Raw genomic sequence first — 23,745 nt, forward strand, 5'->3', positions numbered from 1 at the left:
TCTGCACGACTTATCGAGGTGATAAAATCTTTTCTTGTAGTTGTGAATAACAGTCACAGGTGACGAACTGATTTCTACAAAGCAAATTAAATTAAAAATACAAAAACAAAATAAGGGACAGTTTTAGAAAAGATGTGAAAAGAAAATATGAATACAAGCCGGAGAAAATCAGGGAGAAGAAGAGAACTACCTCTCCTGTCTACGATTTTCTGAAGTCAGCTTTAGAATGAACATATTAGTGGGGTTACGTAAAGTCTAAGACAGTTTTTCTCTAAATTAGAGCCCCAAGTCTTCGATAGTATAAGAGATTTTGTGTAACTACACGTCTTGAGTCTGGGAAAGCTCGCAAGAGAAGTTTCAAACGACGGTAAACCGTACGGGTATTAAATGAAGTGTTGCAGAAGTATACCAAAACATAAGCAAACTGTAGACGAGGAGCTGGAAGAGGTGAGGAAAGAAATCTGTGGAATGCACTTTCTACAAGGAAGAAACGTGGGTAGGCCACGTTTTAGAAAGTCACGGAATACTTAACTGATCACTCAACTGAACAGTAGACAGAAATAAGGGTAACGGTAGAGTGAATACGTTAACCCAGCAGTACTACGAAACGAAGATATCTTCTAGAAAGAGTCAATAGGTTTCCACGTGTGATTTATACTGAGCGACCATTAACTAATGACCATTAACTAATAGTGTAAGCACAGAATATACTAAAATAATTAATCATTTAATGAGTTGCAGTCGCCCTGGAGATTTTACCTGTGTCTACATATTATTTGCAGTAACATCGAGCAATAGCAGAGAATGGGAAGAGAACTGGATTCCCACCTGGGAGGCGCTGGATTGAAATTTCCAAGCAAAACTCCTGGTCTGACTTTCCTATGGTTTCCTAAACAGAATGAGGTGAATGCCGTTATTCACCCAACAAAGTTTCCAAAGTCGATTATATTCCTTTATTAAAAAACTAAAAACACGCCTCGATTGCGAAGAAAGCAGCTAGTGTTAAGAGTTAACCCAGGTTTCGGAGTAGATAACTACACCTTCTCCTGAACAACAATAAAACCCACAAGTGACTAAAAAGACCTTTGTCAATGATTAAAACAACACCATAGCTATACATTTATAAACGAAAAAGAAAAGGAAACACAAACAGAACATATGTACCAAGTCAAAACCACTGCTTAACTTAATGGTGTACGCTCCACCTCACACCGGCCTATGTTCGAAGGGTCACGACCCGCCATTTTTCGCAATCGAGGCGGGTTTTTAGTTTTTTAATATATTAACCAACGATTGCTGACGAGCTGCGATGTTGAAGGTTCATATATGCCTTTATCCTATGCAGGAGAAGCATGATGAATCCAAGCAAAATGTAAAGCACCACGTTCTGGCCCTTGACGGAAGAATCGATCCCAATCGACAACCGCGTCATGTTCTGCCAATAGCGCCCTTAGATGCGGTATGGAGGGGCATATGGCCAGTACACTCCTCATCCAGTTTTGGCTTTGGAATCACTGCTACTCGGTCTCGGTCAAGAAGATCCTCAGTTGGCCTCAAGAGATTGGGTGCACACCGTTTCAGAACTTCTACAAGCTCATAAGACCAGGAATGGAAGACAAGTTCTTTGCATGGCAATCAGCCTTGCTCACCACTCAGCTAGGGAACTTGACATGACGAATGTGGGTACAGTCAAAATATAGAGAAATAGTTTTAGTTGCAATAAACTAGTTATGTAAATTCTGTTAAAAATTAGCCGTCATTAATTTTACATATTGTAATGTTGCTTATGATAAATTGGAACAACTCAGTACTCACAGCTTTATAACTGCTTACTTTATTGGAGCTGGTATCAACCCCAGTCGAAAAATAAGATAACTGTATGAACAGGAAAAAATTGAATTTTTAAGAATCTCGCAATGTAAAACACAATTATGGCGTAAATTTTGTCTACAGACTTGTAGAAGATACGTACATATGATACACCGAAGTGTCAAAGAAATTGGTATACGCATACGTATTCAAATACAGCAATATGTAAACAGTCAGAATAAGGCGCTGCGGTAGGCAACGCTTATATAAGACAAGTGTCTGGCGCAGTTGCTAGAAAGCTAGCAGCTGCTACAATAACAGGTTATCAAGATTTAAATGAGTTTGAAGCTGGTGTTTTAGTCGGCGCACGAGCGATGGAACACAACATCTCCGAGCTAGCGATGAAGTAGGGATTTTCCCGTACAACCATTTCACGAGTTTACCGTGAATATCAGGAATCCGGTAACACATCAAATCACCGACATCGCTGCAGCCGGAGAAAGATCCCGCAAGAACGAAACCAACGACGACTAAAGAGAATCGTTCAACATGACGGAAGTGCAAACCTTCCGCAAATTGCTGCTGATTTCAGTCCTGGGCCATCAACAAGTGTCAGCGTGCGACCCATTCAACGAAACATCATCGATATGGGCTTTCGGAGCCGAAGGCCCACTCATGTATCGGAGATGACTGCACGACACAAAGCTCTACGCCTCGCCTGGGCTCGTCAACACCGACGTTGGACTGTTGATGACTGGAAACGTGTTGCCTGGTCGGAGGAGACTCGGTTTCAAATTGTATAGAGCAGACGGACGTGTACATAGACCCTACTTGTCAGCAGGGGACTGTTCAAGGTGGTGGAGGCTCTGTAATGGTGTGAGGCATGTGCAGTTGAAATGATACGGGAATTGCTGCAGAGTGGCTCCAGGAACACTCTGAGTTTACACAATTCCGCTGGCCTCTAAACTCCCCAGCAACAGGTTGTATTATTTTAGCTGTGGTACAATTCTTATTGTTCCATAATCGTTTTCCATATATTTAGATGACTGCTTTGCATGTGTCATATGCTATGCTGCTTTGAAAAGATATACAAGGACCTACTTTTGAAGCTGTCTCTTGTAGGAGATTTATCTGCAGTGTTGTATCTTCGGTAGATTCAGCAAAGACGGCAAGATCGTCTGAAAAAGCCGAACAGTTAACAATCAGATTATCCCCTTTTCTCGGAATTGTGATTTTTAAAATTCCGTTCCCTAATCGCATTTCCTAGAACACAATTAAAAACCGTGAGGACAAACCATCTTCTTGTCTTACACCTGTTTTTATCTCCAAAACGTTCATAGTTTCACCTAAAAAATAAATTTCACGTTTTGTGTTTGTTAGTGTGTCTTTTATGATTTACAACGATTGTTTGTCAACTCCAGCTCCTTTAAGGTATTGGATGGAGTTTTGCTGTCAATCGAATCATACGCTTTCTTGAAGTCTACAAATGTTATATAAATGTCTTTGGTTTTCAGTCTTCTAAATTTTGATTATAAATTACCGCTTTAAAATTTATTCCACATAGGATCGTTCTTGTCTAAAGCCTTCCGTGTACTCTCCTATTTGGTGATCGAGAGGGCTTTCTATCCGGTTTTACAATGCTTTTGCAAGAGTTCTGTAAATAACTGGAAGGAGTGAAATTCCTGTGTAGTTGTTGGAGTCGCTTTTATCACTTTTTTGTACATTGAGTGTGTGAAAGCTGTTTTCCACTCCTCTGGTATAGCTTCAGAGTCCCAGAAAAAAAATATGTATTACATTGCATTTTATTACATTCTCTTTGAAGAAAGATGTCTTAAAAACAAAAGCTCTCAAAAATTATTTTGTGATGTACTACGGATTTGTAATTGATTACTCCACTTGAATCTGCATCATGAAGTAGTCTTTGATTATTATTAGGGCAACAGTGAACTGTTTTGTGCATTTCAAAACTTGCTTTTACAAGGACTTATTACTTTCTCTTCCTCTGTATCACCATGTTATACGTAACATAGTTGCTACGTTTATTAACATGATGTACAATCTAGTAAATTTCGCAATATATTATGTGAAGATTGTTGCAAGTTCGTCTTATTACGACAAGGGATTTCGATTATTTTTAGATTCTACTCGATAAAGGTAGGGTCTGTGTATTTTGCATAAAAGATTTTTTAATCTAACTTTACATATTCCCACTTGTAATTCTTAGTGCTTGAATCTGTCCTTTCACATTACGTTTTAAGATTATCTCCATGATAATGGATAAATTTGTTAGCTCTATGAAGCAACATATATTTTAGTGCGGCAGTTCCTGTGTCCTCCCTTACTCCTTGCTAGTCTGTTTAGGATTAAGATTACTCATGCATACTTAGGATAGATGTTAAAAATTGCATTATATTACTTTCTTCCAAGAGCGCTACTCCAGATATGTATGTAGGAGTACTTCCGTGCAGTTTGGAAACTAGAATAGAGGCACTGCCGGAATCAAAGCGTTGTGGGTGGGTCGTGGGTCGTGCTTGGACAGCTCAGTCACAAGTTTCTGGGATTGAATCCCGGTTCGGTTCAAAGCTGTGATCTGCCGCAAAGCTCGTTGTATGCTGTGCGGTTTTGTGCTGTCATGTAGGCTCTCCAGTGTACAATACCTTTGCATTATATGTATTTTGTCGTTACTGTTGTTACAAAAGATGGTGTACTGACATTTACGATGTTATGTTGCAACCTGTTTCCGTATTCCATCTGGGAATATGGCTGTATTTGTATATTCTTACCTGAATCCTTGTTTAACCCTTAATATGGAGCGTGGCCTTGTATGGAGCAGAAACGTGGACTTTCAGCAAGCAGGATGAGAAAGAAATTGAAACTTGTGAAATGTGGGTATGGCATAGAATGATAAAGTCAAGAATGAAGAAGAACTGAGGAGATTTGAAGAAGAACGGAGGATGCTGCTGACGGTGAAGAACAGGAAACCAAACTGGCTATATCACAATCTAAGAAGATATTGCCTTCTAGTAGAGGCAATTGAAGGTTTCCTTCCGGGAAGATGGGTGAAAGGCAGAGGAAGGTTCCAGACGCTGGATGATGTCAGCAGCCCACAAGGAGAGTACTAAAGAATGAAGAGGAACGCAGATGACAGAGAAGCATGGAGGGCTATGCAGTCGAAACCTGCCGCAAGGCAGACAACCCAATGATGATGATGACCTGAATCCCTTACGTTGTATAGGTTTTTGGTCGTTGTGTGGTAGAGGTACGTGTTACATGAATATATGTCAATAAGCGCAGATCGCTATAGGAAGTGTGACAAATTTTTTTATACATCCAAAGAAGTTAAAGGTAGTTATGTTCTCACTAATACTTGACATTTTGCTGCGCTATACTATTGTACTTGTCTTTTGTGAATATATGTAAATAAGTATAAAATTACCGTGACCTAGGGTTATTATTATATTCACATTTATATATTTTATGCACAAAAAGAAAGTTAACAGGGTATATAGTTGTTTTAATATTTAATGTGTATAATGTACTATGCTGATAGAAAAGAATGTATTATCCTTTTCATTAACGCTTTGTAACTGTATATGAGTTCAACTGTTTCATTTTGTTAAATAGTACACACGAAGTTATAGAAGAAGGGATTGGTTGTTAGGACATGTTCTGAGGCATCAAGGGATCACCAATTTAGTAGTTGAGGCCAGCTTGGAGGGTAAAAATCGTAGAGGGAGACCAAGAGATGAATACACCAAGTAGATTCAGAAGGATGTAGGTTGCAGTAGGTACTGGGAGATGAAAAAGCTTTCACAGGATAGATTAGCATGGAGAGCTGCATCAAACCAGTCTCAGGACTGAATACCACAACAACAACAACAAGTTTATAGTGACGAAAATAAACATTTTCATAACGTAATTAATGTATTTATTTTACATTGTGTGTTGTGATCTCCTGTATTTCACAAATGTGATTGTGGAATTAGTCTATAATAGTTATTCGACGAACTTCTTTTAAAATGAGCAACTTGAATTATTGTACTGTACAGATGGAAACTATCAAGAAATATATATGTGTAATAATCAGTTCAAGAAGTTTTTTCAAAGATATCAGATGGAAACTATCAAGAAATATATATGTGTAATAATCAGTTCAAGAAGTTTTTTCAAAGATATCAGAAATTTATTCTCATATTAGGAACTCTTATTACAGAGCCGCTGCGACGAAGATGTTGCAGTTACCAGGAAAGACGACCATGCAGTATGAAATGGTAAAAAGATATCGGGTTTTCAACTATTTTTCAGATGTCATACTGCCACCGTACAGTGCAAAGAAAAGGTAATATCGCAGCTAGTCTACGATTATCATTAGAAAGGAAAAGTAAGTAATTCTGTAACATATAAAATCCCAAACTCCGCCAATAGAGATGATGTATCCCTAATGTCCTAGATGATCCCAAAGCCAGCCCTGTTGGAAGTCCGTCAAAAATTATCAGACAGTGGTAGGTCAGTGTCCTTCCCAGCGCTGAAAGTCACCCTGCAGCAATGAAGCTTACGAACATACTAGCCCTGTTTAAAAAGTGTGAATTTTGGTTTTATTTTGGCAAGAATAATATTAATTCCCCTACGTCATTGATATCTACTTCAAAATAGCCACCAGTGGATATTACACACTTATGCTACCGTTGTTTCCAATCCCCTACACTCTTTTGGAATTCGATCTTGGAGACAGTTTTTAGCTCTCTCAGTGACGTGCCTTAAATCGTCTGGGATCGTAAAACAAGGACATGCAACGAAACGCTAACAGTTGCATTACAGTACTGCAAAAGCCAAGACCTCTATCACCACCTATTGGAGGTGTTTTTTTTTTTTTTTTTTTTTTAGTTTGCTTCATGCAAGAAGCATTAAGCTTGTAAGTAGTATTCCGCACTGATCGTTTGACCTTAGGGCAGGAATTCATGGGGTACATGCCGTTAAAATCTATGAACACAATGAGGGTACCTTTCACAGTTGACCACACTCGCCGATTTTTTTCCGGTTTAGTGATCCGCCATGCTCCCACTTCCACGACTGAGCTACAACATGGACGTCACATCCCTGAACCTTCCGTTTCTCACCTGGTACGACATATTTGCGTAGTTCCGTATCCACTGACTTCTGAGCAACTTACATTCGCCGATGTCTTTGTTCGAAATTCAACGGTATTGGAGGAAAGTTTGGTGTTCCTTCCTCTATCATCGTTGTCGAGATGCTCGTTCCCAGTCTCCGGACCCTAACTATCTTTCATTGTTTTCAGTCACTTATGTCAGTGGATTTCTCTCTTTTGCAGTCCGTTGTCTCTGAAACGTTTATGCATTTCCTTGACGTGTCATGTGCAGCATTCAGTCTCGCAATGGTATGGTCGGTAATCAAATTGTCTCGTGGTTAGAAGAAACACATTTCAGAACATTGTAGTTGGAAAGTCGACCTTACGTGCTACATCATTTGAACAACAAAAGGTCCATGTTCTGTCGCATAGCACTACACAGTAAATATTTTTCTCGGAAGGACGCACGAGATATGATGACTGGTAATACAAGTGTGATAATGTACATTTGTATACCAGGCAGATGTCCGATAAACAATCTCTGTTACTCCTTGGGTTCTTCGAAGCTCGACACAGATACTTGGTTGAGTTTCCAGTCAACACGAAGACTGACGTCTCCCTGATTCAGTCCAGTGACGTGTATATATCGGTCCGTGTTTGCGCTTGCCCTTGGTGTCGACACTCCATCACACTGCATAAATGTTTCCCCGGACAGGGGCAGCCGTTATTGCAACTGCGACTGTCCGCAGCGCCAGCAGAGAAAAGGTACCTCTGCTCATATGGGGACCAGTTGGCTCACAGAGTGCAACAAATGGTCCTCCCTGCAGCGAAGTTGGCGAATGGACGGCTGTACTCTTATACGCCGAAGCGCCAAAGGAACTGGTGTAGGCATTCATATTCAAATAGAGAGACTTTTAAACAGCCAGAATACGGCGCTGCCGTCGGACGCCTATGTGTGACAACAAGAGTCTGGCGCAAGTGTTAGATCGGTTAATGATGCTACAATGGCAGGCTATCAAGATCTGAACGTGTTGTTATACTCGGCGCACCAGCGATGCGACACAGGAATTCCAACGTAGCGATGAAGATGGGATTTTCCCGTACGACCATTTCACGAGTTTACCGTGAATATCAGGAATCCTGTAAAATAACAAACCTCAGACGTCGATGCGGCCGGAAAAAGATCCCGCTAAAACGGGACCAACGACGAGAATCTTTCAACGTGACAGACGTGCAACCCTTTCGCTAATTGCTGCACATTTCAATGCTGGGCCTGCCTCTTGCGTGGCTCGTGTTCGTGCCATTTCTTATTTTACACCCTGTTTTTACCGAACTGCCACCTCGTTATATTAATTTTCTATTACACGTGTCACTGAGTTGCAGCTTTGCCTGCCCGTGAGCGGCAGCATCAGCAGCGATTATCGATATAGGCCCTCGCGTATTATCTTTGCTATTACTTCCCGGTCGTCGTGTGTCGTGAGTCAGTTGGATCGCGCTAGCAGTTAGTTCGGACCTGACTGTTTGAGTTGGCACGCAGCACAAGTTCAGTCGGGGTGAGCCAGCACTGAGGTCCGGGCCGCCATGACTCGCCCGACGGTTGCCGACACACATGATTGGATCGGTCGGTCGTCTTGCCAGACGACGTGTATTTGGCCGGCGTTCGATTATGGGTAGGCTGTGTGTGCCGACCTGTGATTCGTCCCTGTTGTTGTACAGTCACTGCCGTCAGCATTGTCTAGTTCTTCGTGCAAGTGTACGTGAAGCTGTGTGTAGTTTGTGTGATGTTGACTGACAAGTTATTTTAAATGTCGTCGGTGTACTGGCTCTGGGGAGTCCGTCGGCTGGTGTGGATCAGCCAGGAAATCTCCGCGCGGCGCAGTGGGCCGGGCCCACTGGCGGTCTCTGCCCAGTGTCGGAGTGTGTGGTAGCTGTTCCGATTGGTACGAGGTTCGTGGCTCACCGACCCAGGACATCAAAGTTGTGATTTAATTACCGAAGCCAGTATGTTCACATTGTGCCGTTGATTTTCATGGTTAGCTGTTCGGGGTATTCCCATGAGCAACAGCGAGTGTTCGAGTTGGCGAAAGTTTAGCAACCATTTGGTAGCCGGCCAGAGTGGCCGTGCTGTTCTAGGCGCTACAGTCTGGAGCCGAGCAACTGCTACGGTCGCAGGTTCGAATCCTGCCTAGGGCATGGATGTATGTGATGTCCTTAGGTTAGTTAGGTTTAATTAGTTCTACGTTCTAGGCGACTGATGACCTCAGAAGTTAAGTCGCATAGTGCTCAGAGCCATTTGAACCATTTTGAACCATCTGGTGGAGTTCAACTGTATTTTGGTTATTTTAAGTCCAAGAGCACCGGCGGTATTTTCTGCCTTGTGGCCGTTAGCGTTCCAATTACTTGCCCTGGCAGTGTTCTTTCCTCACCGTGCTGTTTCTGTCCATCACGTGTGTATAGTTTCGACGGCTTATGCATACTTGGTTGTGGGCGGCTACTCCTTTTACGTTTTGGTTTTGGAGTTCCTTGTGTAGTAGTCGGGTGGATAGCAAGTCGTCTTGTCAGTGGGTATGTTCACTGTCTCTTGCTTGGGTTGCTGGCAGATCGGATATAGTTGGCCCGACTACCTGTCTCCCTTAAGCGAACGTTAATATTTCAAGTGCAGACCGACCCCCGGAAACTTCTGAGCGCCACTGGCTGTACTGCCTTTTCTTAATGGTGTTTGATTGTGTATTTTAATGGCTCATAGCCGATAGTTTGAAATTGTATGCTTTTAGTTGGGTTTTGAATAATGGGCCTTCAGCAGTTTTAAAGTTGAAAGTTCCTTACTTGTCAAGTCTTGTATTGATTGGGCCTTCAGCCTCATTTAAAATATTTTGGCTGAAGCTTTGAGCCTTCTGCCTTTTGAAAATTTATTATAGTTGTGTCTTTCAATCATTGGCCTTCAGCCAACTTAAAATTAAAATTCCTTTCTTGCTAAGTCTTAGATTGTTTGGGCCTTCAGCCTCATTCAAAGCATTTTATTTTGGATGTACCTTTGGGCCTTCTGCCTTTTGAAGAATGTATTGTAGTTGTGTTTTTCAATCACGGGCTCTCAGCCGTTTTAAAATTAAAGTTCCTTCCTTGTCAAGTCTTAGATTGTTTGGGCCTTCAACCTCATTTGAAATCTTATTTAAGGATAAGACCTTGCGCTTTCTGCCTTTTGAAAATTATGTGTTTTAAATCATGCGCCTTCAGCTGTTTCAAAAATTCAAAAATTAAAGAGGTTGTGCCCTTAAGGCATAAGATTGTGTGACATATTCAGTCGATAGTTAAGGTCGGAAATTTTCGCTCTAATGTTTGGGGCCACTAAATAATGTTATATGTGTTCGAGTGTAACTGACAGCCGCTCATTTGTGGCACCTTTCCACAATTTCAACTACCTGTTCTGTCCTGCGGATTCAGCCAGGCGTTTCAGAGCCATCAACAAGTGTCAGCGTGCGAACCATTCAACGAAACATCATCGATATGGGCTTTCGGGGCCGTAGGCCAACTCGAGTTCCCTTGATGACTGCACGACACGCCTCGCCTGGGCCCTCCAACACCGACACTGGACTGTTGATGACTGGAGACATGTTGCCTGGTCGGACGAGTCTCGTTTCAATTTGTTTCGAGCGGATGGATGTGTATGGGTATGAAGACAACCTCATGAATCCATGGGCCCTGCATGACAGCAGGGGACTGTTCAAGCTGGTGGAGACTCTGTAATGGTGTGGGACGTGTGCAGTTGTAGTGATGTGGAAATCATGATACGTGTGAATACGACTCTAACAGGTGACATGTACGTAAGCATCCTGTCAGATCGCCTGCATCCATTCATGTCCATTGTGCATTCTGACGGATTTGGGCAATTCCAGCAGGACAATGCGACACCCCACAAGTTCAAAGTTGCTACACAGCCATTCCAGGAACACTCTTCTGAGTTTAAACACTTCCGCTGGCCACAAATGCCACAAACATGAGCATACTGGGCATATCTGGGGTTCCATGCAACATGATGTTCAGAAGAGATCTCCAACCCTTTGTACTCTTACGGATTTATGGATTTGCCTCAGGATTCATGATGTGAATTCCCTCCAGCACTACTTCAGACATTAGTCGAGTCCATGCCACAGTGTTTTGCGGCACTTCTGCGTGATCGCAGGGGTCCTACACGATATTAGGCAGGTATACTAGTTTCTTTAGTCTTCAGCGTATAGCACTAGGGCGCAGGGTATCAGATGACTAGAAAATAGTGTGTGACCCTACCACAACTTGTTATGTTGATTCCAGATCTGTTTCCAGTTTTTTCCTGTCAAATGCTGTTTTGTCTTAATTTGAGTTCAAAGAAATATTGCTGTTCCTGTAGGTTATGCATATAGTTGGAGGGAAATTTCTTAGTACGGGCCTGTATATCTGTTGATGCTAGTTATTGTGTGACCTTGAAAATGTTGTTTCTATCATTACCAGAGCAATATTGTGATTATTCTGTATATTTAAAACAGTTCACCTATCGTTTGTAGTTACTAAAATGCTAACATGAAAGTGTGTGAACAACACAAATGTTTTCTGTTACATTTGTGGAAGCTAAACAGTGCCTAAACAGTCAATGGTTTAAATATAATTTGTGAAAAAAGCTTGCCAAGCTTATTTTACAGTACAGCGAAATTTGGTGACCAAAACAGGGGAAGAGCGCCAAAAGCAGTTTACCGCTACTGTTTAAGAGGTTCAGGTAGTGGACTAAACTAAAGAAAACATGCATTCTTTTTGGGATTCCAACGGTGTGGAGGGAGCCTAAAAGTCGTCTTAATGACTGTTACTCCTTTTTAGTTAGTGTTCAGTTGTCCAGTTTGAGAGATAAGAGACATATTGTCTATCCAAGCACTGATTCAGCCATTAGGCCAGTTGTTCTAGAGAACGTGGCCGAAGATGGTGTTGAAAATGGTGTTGACGCAATAACGGAAGACTATATTGATGGCCACTAGCGTGAATGCGGCTTTGCCTCACAGATGCTTTCGCAGCGTGATCTTAATGATCCTGTATGAGATCTGAATTTGTCTAAGAACTCTGCCGAACTACTTGTCTCCTTGCTAAAATTAAAAATCTTCTGGAACATGGAACACATTATTCATGATTCAGACAGACGGAAAGACAGAGAACTATTTCATTTATTCTCATAGAACGAGTCCTTTGTTTCCTAGTAACATAAATGGGTTGATGCACTTCTGTGAAACTGAGCATGATCCGACTGAGTGGAGACGTTTTCTAGACTCATCAACGATGAGCCCCTGAAAAGCGTATTACTGCGTAATAGGAACGAGAATGAGTCCATACCTGTAGCCCATTCAGTTAAAAGGAAAGGGACTAAGAGACCATGAAGATACTCTTATCACATATTCTGTATGAGGAACACAAATGGCTTATCTGCAGTGGCTGCAGAGTTATCGGAATACTACTAGGAGAATAAAATGGTTATACAAAAATGCTTTGCTTTCCATGAGTATGAGACAGTTGCGCAAGGCAAAAACGGAGAAATTTTGCACCTGAAACTAAAAATGTCCTGCATGAACTGCTTGTAGAACCATAATAATCTTGCTTCAACCACTCCACACAAAATGAAGCTTGATGAATAAATTTGTAAAGGGTCTACCACCGGATGAACCCTGCTTCAAGTACTTTTTCAATAAATTTCCCTTCGTTACGCAAGACAAACTGAAAGCTGGAATTTTTGTTGGTCCTGAAATAAAGACATAGACGGAGGAGGAGGAATTTGATCAGACACTGAAGAAGAGAGACAAAGACGCATGGACCATCTTTCGATCACTTCCTGGCAGATTAAAACTGTGTGCCGGACCGAGACTCGAACTCGGGACTTTCGCCTTTCGCGGGCAAGTGCTCTACCAACTCAGCTACCTAAGCACGACTCACGTCCCGTCCTCACAGCTTTACTTCTGCCAGTACCTCGTCTCCTACTTTCCAAACTTTACAGAAGGTTCACAGGAGAGCTTCTGTAAAGTTTGGAAAGTAGGAGACGAGGTACTGGCAGAAGTAAAGCTGTGAGGACGAGACGTGAGTCGTGCTTGGGTAGCTCAGTTGGTAGAGCACTTGCCCACGAAAGGAAAAGGTCCTGAGTTCGAGTCTCGGTCCGGCACACAGTTTTAATCTGCCAGGAAGTTTCATATCAGCGCACGTTCCGCTGCAGTGTGAAAATCTCATTCTGGCATCTTTCGATCAGTTACTGAAAACTTTCTAGGGAATAACAAACATCATAATTACAAGGGCATTATTGAAAAAATATTGCGAAATTTCAAAAGATGGGTAGTTACATGTGTGAAACTCGACTTTCTACAATCACACATCGAGTACTTTCCGGAAAATTTGGGACGTTATAGTGAAGAGCAGGGTGAACGTTTTCATCAAGATATTGAGTCGGAGTGGGTACCAGGGGAACGGAAATGCAACTATGATGACCAACTACTGTTGGATGTTGATGAGTGACAATCATCACATACAATGTTCAAATGGCTCTGAGCACTATGGGACTCAACTTCTGAGGTCATTAGTCCCCTAGAACTTATTACTAGTTAAACCTAACTAACCTAAGGACATCACATACATCCATGCCCGAGGCAGGATTCGAACCTGCGAGCGTAGCAGTCGCGCGGTTCCGGACTGAGCGCCTAGAACCGCTAGACCACCGCGGTCGGCATCACATACAAGGATCTTCAATGAAGGCGAAAGAGGTAAATCTTGGGTATCAATAAACAATTCAGCTGTATTTAGCAATTTATTATTGGATCACTACCGGAGAAGCGTTAAGTGAGGTTTTCAGGTTCTGTTTTTCATCAGCAACCATTTACTTGCTGGGTTTGGCCCAGGTTATCTCTCCATTTTGTAACAGCCACTTATTGGTTTTTCATTCCGGCCCAAAGTTAGGTCTTAACAGGTTTTAATTTATTTTCACCTTACCAATGGAGCACTATGATATGATATGCTTAGTACCCATCCACTACGTTGGAATCTGGCAGTTTTTTTCTTTGACATACCGTCTTTTGGGGTGGTTGTTCTGATGGGCAACGAATGTTGGGTACAAAAATTCCGAGTTTTTGAGCTCTAATGTTTTAGTTATGTGAGTACAAACATTTTAATATTCTCATGTAAAAGTTTTTAATAGTTTTAAAAACTTCTTTTAAATTTAAAATAATTGACCATGCCAGTTTACATATCAGTGTTGTTCTCCTTCTTGATTTATTGTCATACAGATGTTAACCTGAAGATGTGGCTTTTAGTACTATAAATCGGTAGTAAACCAATAATAAAGGACTAAATACAGCTGAAGCGGATTATTGATACCCAAGATGACAACTGATAGCTGTGGTTGCCCTACCCACAAGGTTGTCTGTAAATAAGAAAAAGTTTAAAAATTACCTCCATTGTTCTATTGCTACTACTAATATGTGCAAATACAGTTTTTGAATTAACACTTTCACCAAAATTATTTGATGAACAAACATTCCCACATCATGTTTGAGTCTAAAGCCATCCTCACATCGGACGAGGCGTGTAGCATTGACACCACGAACGAGATATCCGACGTCATGAGACACAGAACCGTTGCCACACAGCACGAGCTTGTTGACGTGATTCTGCGCTCTCAGCGCTCTCCAGCATCAGTTGTCGGCTTTATTCGGCTCGCAAACCAGTTGTTCATGAAAACTGACAGGCCTAAAATTCCTATGTTAGCAATATTTCCTCCCTTGACCATATGCTAGTCATATTGTTCTGTCTGCGGTATACATAAATAAAAACATCAGTATTCATGAACATATAATAAAACAAAAATAAAAGACACATATCCAGTTAGTTAGGATATCAGCCCATAAATGTTCGCAAAATCACTCTCCTGACAAAGATTGCACCTATATTTACAAAACATCAGATATTACCGAAATTACACTCCTGGAAATGGAAAAAAGAACACATTGACACCGGTGTGTCAGACCCACCATACTTGCTCCGGACACTGCGAGAGGGCTGTACAAGCAATGATCACACGCACGGCACAGCGGACACACCAGGAACCGCGGTGTTGGCCGTCGAATGGCGCTAGCTGCGCAGCATTTGTGCACCGCCGCCGTCAGTGTCAGCCAGTTTGCCGTGGCATACGGAGCTCCATCGCAGTCTTTAACACTGGTAGCATGCCGCGACAGCGTGGACGTGAACCGTATGTGCAGTTGACGGACTTTGAGCGAGGGCGTATAGTGGGCATGCGGGAGGCCGGGTGGACGTACCGCCGAATTGCTCAACACGTGGGGCGTGAGGTCTCCACAGTACATCGATGTTGTCGCCAGTGGTCGGCGGAAGGTGCACGTGCCCGTCGACCTGGGACCGGACCGCAGCGACGCACGGATGCACGCCAAGACCGTAGGATCCTACGCAGTGCCGTAGGGGACCGCACCGCCACTTCCCAGCAAATGAGGGACACTGTTGCTCCTGGGGTATCGGCGAGGACCATTCGCAACCGTCTCCATGAAGCTGGGCTACGGTCCCGCACACCGTTAGGCCGTCTTCCGCTCACGCCCCAACATCGTGCAGCCCGCCTCCAGTGGTGTCGCGACAGGCGTGAATGGAGGGACGAATGGAGACGTGTCGTCTTCAGCGATGAGAGTCGCTTCTGCCTTGGTGCCAATGATGGTCGTATGCGTGTTTGGCGCCGTGCAGGTGAGCGCCACAATCAGGACTGCATACGACCGAGGCACACAGGGCCAACACCCGGCATCATGGTGTGGGGAGCGATCTCCTACACTGGCCGTACACCACTGGTGATCGTCGAGGGGACACTGAATAGTGCACGGTACATCCAAACCGTCATCGAACCCATCGTTCTACCATTCCTAGACCGGCAAGGGAACTTGCTGTTCCAACAGGACAATGCACGTCCGCATGTCTCCCGTGCCACCCAACGTGCTCTAGAAGGTGTAAGTCAACTACCCTGGCCAGCAAGATCTCCGGATCTGTCCCCCATTGAGCATGTTTGGGACTGGATGAAGCGTCATCTCACGCGGTCTGCACGTCCAGCACGAACGCTGGTCCAACTGAGGCGCCAGGTGGAAATGGCATGGCAAGCCGTTCCACAGGACTACATCCAGCATCTCTACGATCGTCTCCATGGGAGAATAGCAGCTTGCATTGCTGCGAAAGGTGGATATACACTGTACTAGTGCCGACATTGTGCATGCTCTGTTGCCTGTGTCTATGTGCCTGTGGTTCTGTCAGTGTGATCATGTGATGTATCTGACCCCAGGAATGTGTCAATAAAGTTTCCCCTTCCTGGGACAATGAATTCACGGTGTTCTTATTTCAATTTCCAGGAGTGTATTTCTGTCAGTTTAACGAGGCAGTCATACAGCGTCCTAGATAAACCGAAGCTGAAAAAATATGATTTGGGCACAACGGGACATGAGTTCTCCGCGAGCCTACCCAGTGCTTCCTTACTAACTAAGGTAGCTGCAGTTTGTATTTAATATTACGGTCTTCTCAAGGCGTTAGTCGCCAATTTGTTATTAACTGATAGTTAATTATAACAAGTCCTAACAAGAACCAAATGTTCAAATGTGTGTGAATTTCTAAGGGACGAAATTGCTGAGGTAATCGGTCCCTAGACTTACACACAACTTAAACTAACTTATGCGAAGAACAACAAACACACACCCATGCCCGAGGGAGGACTCGAACCTCCGACGGGAGGGGCCGCGCAGTCAGTGACATGGCGCCTCTAACCGCGCGGTCATTCCGCGTGGCAATAACGAAACGTTTTTCATGAATCTTTAATGTGCAGCTGCCTTACAACGGCTTACTTTTACAACACACGAGTTATGACGCGTATATAATTAAGTACGAAAATTCTTTAACCACAAGTATGACGTTTCCCGTCATTTTATTACAACAAATCGAATCAATAATGATTAGTGAAAATGTAACAGTATTTGTCGATCTGGAAAAAGCATTTGACAGTGTAAAACGATGCAAGATGTTCGAATTTCTGAGAAAAATAGGGGTAACCTATAGGGACAGACAGGTAATATACAATATGTTCAAGGGCCAAGAGGAAATAATAGAAGTGGAAGTGTGGGACAGGGATGTAATCTTTCACCCCTTCTGTTCAGTCTATATATTGAAGAAGCAGTTATAAAATTAAAGAAACTTTCAAAAGTAGAATTAAAATTCAAGGTGAAAGGATATCAATGATAAGATTCGTTGATTTCATTGCTATCCCCAATCAACGTGAAGAATAACTACAGGATCTGCATAACGGAATGAACAGTCTAATGAGCACAGGATATGGACTGACAATAAATCGAAGAAAGAGGAAAGTAATGAGAAGTAGCAGAAATGAAAACAGCGAGAAACTTAACATCTGGATGGGTGACCGCGAAGTAGATGAATTAAAGGAATTTTGATACTGAGGCAGCAAGATAAACCATGACGGTCGGAGCAAAGCAGGCAAGTTCAAAAATGTCTCTGAGCACTATGGGACTTAACATCTATAGTCATGAGTCCCCTAGAACTTAGATCTACTTAAACCTTACTAACCTAAGGACATCACACAACACCCAGTCATCACGAGGCAGAGAAAATCCCTGACCCCGCTGGGAATCGAACCTGGGAATCCGGGCGCGATCAGACAAGTACTAGCAAAAAGGGCATTCCTACCCAATAGCAGTGTTCTAGTATCAAACATAGGCCTTAATTCGAAGGTGAAATTTCTGAGAACGTACATCTGGAGCAAAGCATTGTTTGATAATGATACATGGACTTTGGGAAGACCAGAAACGAAAAGAATCGAAGTATATGAGATGTGATGGTCCACAAGAATGTTGCAGATTGGGTGGACTAATAATGTAAGGAATGAGGAGGTTTTCCGCAGAATCGGCGACGAGTAGAATATATGGAAAACATTTACAAGAAGAAGTGACATATGGTAGGATATTTGTTAAGGGCATATGTAAGAAAAAACTGCGAAAAAATTCTAATTTTTTTCATACCGTAATTTCGAAGTTTATTAGATTGATTCTTTAAGAAAAACATCGTGAAGTTTCATAATCGAATTCTGGCTAGAAATATGTTTTAAAAAAGTTTGTTTGGGCGTCTGCGCTAGCCACGCCCCCTCTTTCTACACTGGAAATTTTTTGTGCGTTATTTTTCATTCACACAATGGCGGCTTTGATAAAGATTATCTTTTCTTGCCCCTTTGTTTACAATGTCGTTTTTTATAGTATATTCTATAGACTTATTTAAGTTTTTAGGTTTGCATGTACCGACCTGTTTTGCTCCAGCTGGGCTGTCACAATGGTTGTCTATTCAAAAAAGTGAAGAAATATCGAATTTCACTTGTAAAAGGCACACGAAATTTAAATAACAGTGTTGCGTATGCTGCTCATAAGTGTGAAGAACAGTTTTCGACAGTTACTGTGATCATTGTAGAAGATAATTAGTGAAGTAACTGACGATGCTGTGTACAGTGCCAAAGACATGTTTTCTAGTGGATTTAGGTTAACTGACTTAGAAATACTTGCCCACGTGATTAAGGTTTCATTTGCAGGTGGTGATTGGGGGTAGAAGGGCCTTAGGCTGTATGATGACAGTGACAGAATTACCATTGTGAGTAATATACATGCTTTGTGTAAAGTTTGTAAATATGATGTTCAGTTCAAGACTTCTGCTCTCCATGGAAAGATGTATGAAGCGAATACAAGGTTGTGTTACGCCATGAGATGCTTTCGTATAGGCAGAAAAGGTACAAATTTTTTTTGTGGCTTGATGAACGTGCCTGAACCAGCTACTGTCACAACAAAACACTCCTCTGTGCTCTTGAAGTTGAGTGCAATGTAACCCCGCGTTACACATCTGGTCTTTTTTTGAAACTAAAATTTCTTCGGACTGGGCATGGACAATTCCCATATTTCATATATATCACGAGTTCTCGTTTTAATGCACATCAATTAAATAAAAGAACAATAAGAGCCAGTGGAATAGAGAATTATAAGCTAAATAGCAAGGGGCTTTGTTCAAAGAGTTTCTAACGAACGTCCCTTTTGTTTCATAACTATTATTTAAACCAACGCACGTATTGCTAACGTCTTTCGCGTCCGTTACTTTCTAGCGTCTGTGAGTCTTGAACGTCTGGGAGTCGGTGTTCGAGATTTCAATGTCCGAGCTTTTGGCATTGAATTTCTGAATATTCGAGATTCTTAAGTTCACGCGCCACTGCGTGAAATATTCAACCTCATTGGAAGTCGGGCTAATTAAAAGTAAATTTCTATGACTTTCAGCTATAGACCCTTTTGGACATTTACAGGGTGTTTCAAAAATGACCGGTATATTTGAAACGGCAATAAAAACTAAACGAGCAGCGATAGAAATACACCGTTTGTTGCAATATGCTTGGGACAACAGTACATTTTCAGGCAGACAAACTTTCGAAATTACAGTAGTTACAATTGTCAACAACAGATGGCGCTGCGGTCTGGGAAACTCTATAGTGCGATATTTTCCACATATCCACCATGCGTAGCAATAATATGGCGTAGTCTCTGAATGAAATTACTCGAAACCTGTGACAACGTGTCTGGCGGAATGGCTTCACATGCAGATGAGATGTACCGCTTCAGCTGTTCAATTGTTTCTGGATTCTGGCAGTACACCTGGTCTTTCAAGTGTCCCCACAGAAAGAAGTCCCAGGGGTTCATGTCTGGCGAATAGGGAGGCCAATCCATGTCGCCTCCTGTATGTTTCGGATAGCCCAAAGCAATCACACGATCATCGAAATATTCATTCAGGAAATTAAAGACGTCGGCCGTGCGATGTGGCCGGGCACCATCTTGCATAAACCACGCGGTGTTCGCAGTGTCGTCTAAGGCAGTTTGTACCGCCACAAATTCACGAAGAATGTCCAGATAGCGTGATGCAGTAATCGTTTCGGATCTGAAAAATGGGCCAATGATTCCTTTGGAAGAAATGGCGGCCCAGACCAGCACTTTTTGAGGATGCATGTCTTTTACACAAATATATCGATCGAAATATTATAGCACTTTTGTAACCTCATTATGGAGATGTGGAAAGTGTACCTGAGGGAAACAAAGTAGATGCCATGGATAGTTCTAACATAAAAGGTTTTGTCTTCAAAATAGGAATTACACTACAGAAGAATCAGTTCCAACTGAAGATGCACAGGGACCCTATCAGCCGAAATGGGAAACGGTCTCGAAAAGCGATTTATGATTGTCGGAGTCAAAAACACATTTAAGAAACTGCCTTTGTAATTCTTTCAAAGCCATAATGAATTCTTCACACCTCGCGTTTTCTTTAACGCCAGTGAGGTTAGGGAACTGGACTTCCTTGATTGTCAGAATTTGTGTCTTCTAAAACGCGATTTGCTTTTTAATGCACCTCCATTAGATCACAAATAAGTTGCTTCTCACCATGCTGTGCAGTCAAGTCCATTTAAAATGCGAGGTCTTCGTCCATTCTGGATGTTATAATTTTCATTCCTACATTCCTTGCCCCTTCATAAGTTCAAAAATAGCGTGTTTTAAATTGAAAAGATCGTTCCAGGCATGTTCTTTGAATTAACAAACACACTTTACGGTAATATTTAAAGTCACAATACTCATAGTTCAGCCCATTGAAGTGAATCCTGTCTGTCGATCGCTGTAATATTTTGCTTTTTCATTGTAAGTAAATCTTTAAATTATTTTTGCTTGGTGTTATAACGTCGTTTCATAGCAAATTTGGAATACCTGTAGATTATGCGACTCCCTTATAGATACTGAGAATTTTGATCCCTCTCGTCTGTTATTCCCATTCATTTTTAAAGGCCTGTGACGACAGATAGCTAGACTAGCTGTTTTTGTGCAAACAGCTACTGAAGCTGTCAGCTTCCTTTATATGACGAACAAATAGCGAACGGTAAACATCGTTGACAGAACGATTCGGCCGAACTGAAGGGAGGTGTGCCAACCGGAAAATGCCACCACGACAGGGCTAATCCTCGGCCCACACGCTTCCCGCACATAGAGCCAGTATGTGGTTTGGTACATCGTGGGCGGCCCTGGAACAGAGGGATGATTTCGCACAGCACGAATGTCAGTTTCTGTTCTTGGGCCGGATATTTTTGCGCAGCTTCTACCAGTAAAAATTATTCTATTGTAGTACTAAACGCTTGTTTTCCTGATTGCAGAAACAAATTACTGTACTGATCTCTATTTGACTGAGAAGACATATAGTGATAAGAGAAACAGTAATATAATGGTTGCATAGTTTTACCGAAAAGGGTCATCTTCGGTACAGTGTTTCATTCCGATCTCGGCTAAGAAGTTTGTCTTCTCCTAAGAAAGTAAATACAGATCACCCTTTCACACTCAGTATAACTAAACTAATAGAAATAGAGCTACTGGTTGCTGACTGTTTTCCATAATTGAGTCAAGCTGTAAAATTTTTAACATTATCTCATGAAGTGGAACAAACTGTTTCAGGTAATCAGTAGCTTGAACTAGGATACCAACCTCGGCACGGTTCTTGGCTTTATTCACGATGTATAGACAATGTGCTGGTACTGAATTTCACTTTCTCCCTTATTTTAATCTCGTTAATCATCCATAAGATCAGAAATACAACACTGGACTGTATCACTCTTCATCTTACATACGTTATAAATCATTGGAACCCTGGAGGAAGACTGTGTCAACCTGTCTGTCTAGCACTTTGCCAAAAGAATAATGCGAAGAGTTGCGCATTAGTATGATCGTCAGGATTCAATACAAATACCTATCTAACCCTGTATTGACGCTAAGCTCAGAGGAACCAAAGGAGTTGGCGCGTGTACAGATATTATAATGCTCCTGTCTGCAGATTGGTATCGGATAGCGTCAATGAACTGTTTACATGACACGAACATCTATCGGAACTGAACTACGCATCAGTAGATAGGAGCTGTCGTCGTGGCTGTCACATGAGACTGAATTTAAACCAGAGGAGGCTCTGCAAAGATTGTGTGTAGCAGCCACTTACTCTTCTGAAATACTGCAAACGAGGTTTTGCGATTCGCTGTCCTTATGCTGTGGCAGTAAAGCAGCTAATCGATCTGGCACGGAGCATCGTATAAAGCAAAGCAGATCACAGATGGAATCAAGTTTGTACAGTTCTTTCTTTTATATGACTAGACAACGTGGTGTAAGATACTCACGGGAGTCGTCACTGTGTAGTCGACCAATTGCTAGGCTGAATTTCCCTGCTTGTGACTACAACACTTCTCGCCACCTGCAACACAGAGAGCAAGCTACTGTTAGGAACACCGTCTCTCGAAGGCCCAAAGAGGTTTCAAGAAAGTGGCAGCCGTATGTGCAAGATCACGATTCGTCTAATGAAGAGACGGAAAGAATGAAAACTAAATAAACACAATAATGAGACAAATCTGCAAGAAAGAAATGAACAGAATCAGCTACACGCGTTTGTACAAAAGTTTTATCGCAGCGTTCGAGACAGGTATTCGAACTCTAGAGGTGCTTAGTTCAGATCACAGTCAAATCAAGCCAACAGTCCCCCCTAGTAAATATACGAGGGTTGGAACTTAAACAGTGGCGAGTACTTATTCACAACGGATGAAAAACAGTTACATGTTTGCACCAGTTACTGTCCTTCAGAGTAGTTCAAATGCTTCAAATTGCTCTGAGCTCAATGGGACTTAACATCTGAGGTCATCAGTCACCTAGAACTTAGAACAACTTAAAACTAACTAACCTAACGACATCACACACATCCACGGTCGGGGCAGGATTCGAACCTGCCACAGTAGCGGCCACGCTGTTCCAGACTAAAGCGCCTAGAACCGCTCGTTCACACCGGCCTGCACTTCAAAGTAGTCACGAGCGTTGTGTAGAACCCGTTGCCAGCGATGTGGAAGGCGTAGTGTACCGCTAGCAGAGCCTGTTCTGTTGATGGGGCGAATGGAGCGGGCGACTGCCTGTCGAATCTCTGGAACAGTTCTGAAGCGCTGGCACGAAGTGGTTCCTTCGCCTTCGGAATCAAATCAAAATCACAAGGATTGAAGTGCGAGGAGTATGGTGGATGGTACAGTACTTCCCAGTCCCATCGACCGAACAGAGCAGCTACAGCTTGCGCTGTATGCGCCCGCGCATTGTCGTGCAAAATCATGGGTGGGTTGCGCAGGAAGTGTCACCGCTTCTTTCGCATAGGTGGTCGCAGGTGATTGTCCAAAAACGAACAGTAATACTATGCATGGATGGTCTGCCGTGGAGGAACGTAATGTGTTAGGATAACACCGTCACAGTCGTACACGAGAATCACCATAACTTCCACCATACTGCTGGGGCTCTGACGCAATTCCGACTTCCGCGGCGACCCATAATGACGCCATTCGTTGGAATGGCGTTTCAGTTTTGGCTTCGTGGCATTCGCTTCAGTACAGTTCTAGAGATTCGACAGGCAGTGGACCTCTCCATTCGCACCATCAACAGAAAAGGCTCTGCTAACGGTATACTACCCCTTCCACATCGCTGGTGACTACTTTGAAGGACAGTAACAGGTGCAAACTCTTTTGTATTGGTTGTGAATAAATAGTTGCCACTATTTAAGTTCCTACCCTCGTAGATAGAAACATTTTTTTAATCTATTAACAGTGTTGAATGATGTAGAAAGACATATGTTTCTAATTATAGCGTTAATCAACGCAATACACTGATCAGTTTCACGTAAAGCGTTTCAAAATACTTTGCTAAGGTAAACGAACGTGTGCGAGAATAGCAAAACCTCAGCCT

At 42.5% G+C, this 23,745-nt stretch overlaps 1 protein-coding gene across 1 annotated transcript in view; it reads right to left on the bottom strand.

Moving 5' to 3' along the window:
• LOC126237119 (potassium voltage-gated channel protein Shaw-like) overlaps window positions 1–22,229 on the bottom strand; it is a 369,116-nt gene extending 346,887 nt beyond the window's left edge. Inside the window, exon 1 of the mRNA XM_049946934.1 lies at window positions 22,155–22,229. The gene's annotated coding sequence lies outside the window, so the exon portion shown is untranslated. The remainder of the gene's footprint in view (window positions 1–22,154) is intronic.
• Between the last annotated feature and the right edge of the window lie 1,516 nt (window positions 22,230–23,745).

Source organism: Schistocerca nitens, chromosome 2 (genome assembly GCF_023898315.1).
Source record: "Schistocerca nitens isolate TAMUIC-IGC-003100 chromosome 2, iqSchNite1.1, whole genome shotgun sequence".
Lineage (NCBI taxonomy): Eukaryota > Metazoa > Arthropoda > Insecta > Orthoptera > Acrididae > Schistocerca > Schistocerca nitens.